Source organism: Plectropomus leopardus, chromosome 7 (assembly GCF_008729295.1).
Source record: "Plectropomus leopardus isolate mb chromosome 7, YSFRI_Pleo_2.0, whole genome shotgun sequence".
NCBI classification, from domain to species: Eukaryota; Metazoa; Chordata; class Actinopteri; order Perciformes; family Serranidae; genus Plectropomus; species Plectropomus leopardus.
The window spans coordinates 17,618,209-17,624,451 of NC_056469.1; positions in this window are offsets into that span (position 1 = coordinate 17,618,209).

Here is a 6,243-nt window from a genome sequence, read left to right on the forward strand (position 1 = left end):
GCACAGTGATGACCTGAACAAAAGCTATAGTCACAGAGCCTTCACTCTCAGCAAAACAGCCTCATCCTTCATGAAAAAAGTGTGAAGTCAAACAACCAAGTTTTTAAAAATATCAGGAAAACTCATCTGTGATGCAATATTCACCTGAAATCTCAGCAAAATTCATCCAATTTGCACATTTTACACAAACTTTCTGCCGTAATTGCTCACTTTTTGGGTTAATTGTACAATTTATCAGTTGTTCTGTGCTGTTATTGTTATGCATCGTATATTCTACAAAATACCAGTGAAAAACACTTAGTCACTTAGTCCGACATCAATGATAGAAAAGGGGTCCCGTAAGTAAAAAGGTTGGGACCTACTGCATTAGATGAACTTCTACTAAGTCATTTTAATTCTCGACGCTGCAAAATTTCATTCAGGACTTTGTGAATCCATATGGCGCTATTCACAGCCTGACACTTGAATAAAGTCACAAATTCACCTTCAGAAGCTAATGCTAGTGCTGGAATCATTCCAATAAAACAGACAGCCACATGGTTTCACACTCTGCATATTTGATGTATACACTTCCACAACCCTGAGCACCCAAGGGTTGTCAGAGATTTTGCTGACAACCTTCTTTAATAGTCCCTGAACATGCAGTCCAGCTACCAAAGAGCGTATATAATCTGAGATAAGACCACAGGTGGATTTAATCCATTATCAATCAGAATTAAAATGGAGCAGCCACAAAACTATGGTTGCTGGCAGAAATAATGAATAATAGGGGAGATTGTAAAAGGAACACTTTTAAGGATAAAATATAAAACACTATAAGTGCTGAGGGCATAAATATGCCATATCCAGGGAAAGTAGACATAATGTAAATGTAATGGCTTTTTGGAGCCAGCAGAGGTCAATGTCACATTAAATGGTCATTACCATACCAGTATGCCTGAGTTAATCCTCAGATTTTCTAACAAATTGTCAGCGAAATCCAAGAGTCATAATGATACTGATGATGACCACCATCCAATGAAGGTGGGCAGAATAATGGAAACACCAGAGGGAAAGCATAAACAGTTGAAGACTATGGAAATCCAGTCATCAAACTAGATATTCTCATCACCATGATGTCACTTTATCGTAATTGAATTTTCAGTATCTAGATATACCAGTAGCATTGGACACTAATAACAAACATGAGTACGCGCAAGAAGGCAAGAACCTGTAAGTGCAATACTGCCACGATGCAAACCAAAAGTTACAATATCTACCTCCAGAAGTGTCAGCAGCACTCTACATCTGAGTCTGTATGGCTAATGTAAGCCTCTCATGTTATGATATCTTATTTCCATTAGGGGTGAGCGATATGACCCCAAAATGATATAAAATATTTTAGGGTATTTTTGCAATAACAATTTTCTGGATGATATGACAAAATACGGAAAGACATTCTACATACATACACTATACATTACAAATTATAAATAGTGGAACAAAATAAAATCAACCACAGATTACACATCTAAACAGTTGCCAAATACTAACCAAACTAGTGGCAATTTTGCTTTCAGCCACGGTTGCTGTTGCCATGCATAACAGTATGACATCAATATGCCAACAAGTCACAAGTACTGCTTTTATCATGATAAGAATTCTTCTCATATAAAAATAATAAAGGAATTAACATTACTGACACCCTTAAAGTCCATTTCATGATAATGATAACAACTGCCAGCATCTGTAACTATCATTAATCCCTATCCTGTTGCAGTCCTAACACTAAAGTAGGGTTATAATGCTTTCATGCAATCACTGGCTGTGTTTAGTTACCTTGGTAATGAACAGGAGCCATGAGTAGGATGGTATAGGCAACTTGCCAGGAAGAACTGTTGTTGGAGTGGGAGGCTCCTTTACTGGAAGCAGTACACACCACTGCAGACGTGATGAATATCGATCTTGAAAATGAATTGGTACAGTTCAGCAGTCAATTCTTTTTTGCCCTGTGCAACTTTGCAGGGATCTGGGTTCTGTGTTGCACTCTTTGTCAAACTCAGGTGACAAGCCAGAAGTTCCCAATTTAGGACACAGTGATGCTAACTAAGTCTTTAGAGGAATGATCAATGACAAATACAAAAATCTGAAAAGGTGTTGCCAGAATTACTTGGCATGAAAACAATGTCAAAACTACATATTTGTACATAAATATTCATCACAGAATAAGCAACTTTAATTTATTTCTGCATGATGTGACTGGCAGGGTAATATTTGTGACTAAGGACACTTTCTTAACCCTATTCTCAATTAGATATTTATGATAACACATTCCATACCTTTTCCAAATTTACCGTACATCATTTACTGATGCCATGCAATGTAGACATCTTTTTGAAACAGGGTGTGTATGACAGCTATCAGGCTATTTATCTATTTACTTATTTTACTTCTATTCATTTTTCATAACTCTCTCATCATCACCTACCTATTACCCATTTGCAATATATGTATTATTTTTATTATTCTTATTATTATGATTATTATTTCTTTCATATTTCAGATCAAACTGATTTCCTATACAACAGTTGGTGATTATGTTAATTTAAGTGACAGTAACAACAAAAAATTAACATTAGAATTATCGTTATTTGGTGTGCTACGTTTTATATACAGCATATATACATTTTCAGGTTCTGTATGGTATTTCCTTTTTCTGTCCTTGTGCTCCTGTGTGTGTATTTTTATATATTTATATATTTGTTTTGGGGTTTTTTATACCAGTAAAGTCTCCACTGTTTTAAAACGGTTAAAACAAACGAACTAACTAACTAACTAATGGGGCTTCCCTAATTTGAATCCTAAAAGTAATATCAAGGCTTTGCATCAGCTCAACGGCCCCACCGTATGGTAGAAGCACGAATACAAAACAAATACAAATACAATTTTTAAGGATTAAAAGCAAGAAAAGGGGTATTTTCTAGGTATAGGCATATTATCTCATAAACAGAGCATGTTTGTGTCTGTAGCTGGGGTGTACCTCTTGGTAGCTTTTTCATCAGTGTCAGCTGTCCAGGAGTTTCGCATAACATTATCGGCATTTCTACCACTAATTTCTGCTACGTAGGTAATTTATAGCTCAGAGAATCACAGCAAAACATCTTCTCGACTAACAGTAACTTTCCACGTAATGCTAACGTTAGCCAAACATTGCTGTGAGACATGACCGTGGATAAACCGAACTAGCTTTCAGTCGCAAAGCTAACGCTCTCACAAAAAGACAACAAAAAAGTTTTTTTCGTGATTTGCCAAAGTTTTGTAAACACGTACCGGTTCCTCAAATACTCATTTATCCGTGCTTGAGACGATAACCCGTGGGCTGAACTTAATATTTCACGCTTTTACCAAAATTTAGCTTTCTTGATCAAACACAGAATGGTAACCGGAAGTGACAGGCGTTCTTCGCCTTTCGTCGGGGGTTGGCACAATTCAGGTGCATGATGTTACCAAAATAATAGATCTCCCGAAACAACCTAGGCTACCTATTATGCCAATAAGAATATGTCACATCATGCAATTAAAAAGAGTCCCAATATTGGCTTTAGAAAATGTATTTAAATACTTTTTCATAGTGTAAAGGACTTTTCTTTTTTTTTTTTAAATTACAGCTGGATGGAGAAATCCTTGAAGAATTTACATAGAAAAGTCAGAAAACAACGGTGTTTTTAATACACCTGCTTTTTATTTATTTATTTTTTTAATTTTTTATCCTAGTAACAAATAATATCTCTGAGGTTAAAGGAGTAAACTGTGTCAGAGGATTAAAAGAAGTGAGATCCCAGATCTATCCAAAATCTTTTGGATATTTCACATTCAAAAATAAAGATGAGAAATAGTCTCTATATTATGTTGACAAAGGGAAGTGTCAATGTCTGTAAACTTTGCAATAAGACAATTAGCAAGGTATATTTTATGTAAACTTGAGATATTCTTCTTTTGCATTATTTGAGATACGATACTTATAAGGTAAAGACAAGTCCTTTTCCAGTTTATGTTCTCAATTTTTGACCACCAAAAAAACTTGCCACTGGGTATAGTTTTATTACATCTTTGGAAAGATCAGTGAATATGTTTGTTGTTTAATTGTATTTGTTTGCTTAATTTCGTCCAACTTCAGTAAAGGCTTTGTTATATCAGTCTCACCGAAAGTTAGGACCTGCTTTTTTTCAGTGTGTCTTTTCAGTTATGGCTTACTACCTCAAAAGAAACAGACATTCGGCCCTTACACAGATGTGAAGGAGACAGTATGCAGGGTTGGAAATTAACTTTTTTGTCCATTTGGCAGTGTGGCTGATGGATTATAACATCTACCAGCCAGCAAGCGTCAAGCGGCAGGTGGATGGTGCTGATTTCTAACCCCGCAGTATGCCGTTGTTATGGTTGTTTAGGTCACTCTTACTTTGACTCCTCCATGTCTGAAAGGACACCAACAGGGATCACATATCTCTTGTGTGTAATTCTGATCTGTGCTTGAAAATACAGAAATACAGAAAGCATTCATACACTATGTGGGGATGTTTTCTGTTTCTGTTTTGTGGTTCTTTCAGATTGTGCAGCTGTGTAATTGCTGTACTTGACAGAGTGTTATTTTGGGAAAGGGTATACTGTAACAAGCTTAACAGAGTTTCATCACTTTCTCCATGTTTTGCAGTGCCGCAGGCCTACAGTAACAGTGTACCTCCTGTGGTTGTCATGGTAGTCCCTGGTTAAAGACAGCGAGCTCGCTAACAAGTCTGACTTTAGGCATTCTCACTTTGCAATTCATTTACTTGAGAAACTGGGTCAGTGGTAGCAGCACATTAAAGCTGGGTTGTCCTCCTGGCTTTGTCTCACTGAGGAACGTTCACTCGTAAGGAGCAGGAAGGAAGACAAGGTTGTTTTTAGACATTCAAGGCCAACAATTTCCTTAGTTACCCTCCCATAGTGAAATAGTATAGAATGACCTACTGCTTAAAGACAGGGACATAATAGTGGCTGGGTTAACCATCTGAAAAAAAAAAACAGTTTTGCATAAATAAGGATTATTTTAAGAGCACTTGCTTATTTTATGAAGACCTCAGCAAATGATAAGTTTGTCAGTGCATTCTGAATATAAAGACCCCAGCGTTAATGAACAAGTGCCAATAAAGCATTGAGGGATGTAATAATTTAACTGAAGTTATGCAGAAATCCACATTTAAAGACATATATATGAGGGCAATGGGCATCTTCCCCATCAGTTACTTTGAAAGAACAAAAGAGCATAGTGAAATTATGGGTCTCAACCTCATATGAAAGAGAAACACCACCTAAAGATGGGGACCTTTTCTCATTCTGCAGTTTGCTATGTCAGCACTTTGGAGCAGCAGCACAATTGAATGGCTTTGGAAGGACCCAGTGAAGCATCACACTGCTGACAGAAGGGAAAAAGATATAACGCTAATAGATAAAGTGTTCATAGAAAGGATTAATGTCCTTGCTTTACCTTTGTCAATACACGTAGGATCATGCTGGTGCTTCTCTAACTACTTTAAACAACTGACAAGCTTTATTTAATTAGCAAGTCTTTGGCAAGTCTGTGATCTTTAATAAAAGCAGACAGTTTGTGCTCATAGAACGCAAGATACAACATTATGGGGACAGCTCGAATTAAGTTTTTTCTCAAGCAGTGGTTCCCCATGACTTACTTTTGGACCATGACCCACTAGGTCATGGTCCAAAAGTAAGTCATGGGTCCATTCTGAATAGACCACAAGTGACCGGGGAACAGGTCAAGTGTGAATTTACAACACAGAGCTGTTTGCTGCTATAGAGTGACTTTTTTTTTTTTTGTAATTTGAGTACAGTAACTTCTTTATTGCTCTGTTATGGGTGTTATTTGGCCTACTAACATGCTGTGCCTTTGCAGTATTTTTGTCATTTGTCTTACAGCAATATTATGCACTTTTTTGGTTGCAATGTCATTTATTTACTAAGTTTTAAGTAACTGCACTTTATTCTTGCCATTTTATATTATTTCATTGTCATCTAAAAATTGACAAATTTTTCTCATGTGTGGACCTTATACTAATGAGGAGAAATCTGGACCCCATTACTGGACCAGCTGGGAACCAGTGCTCTAGAGCACCACTAGAGAATAACTCCATGGTATACTTTTAAGGCTTTTCTCTAGCATATTCAGGAAAAAAATATGGTATTAGGGTCACAACTAAGCTTACAGTTTGT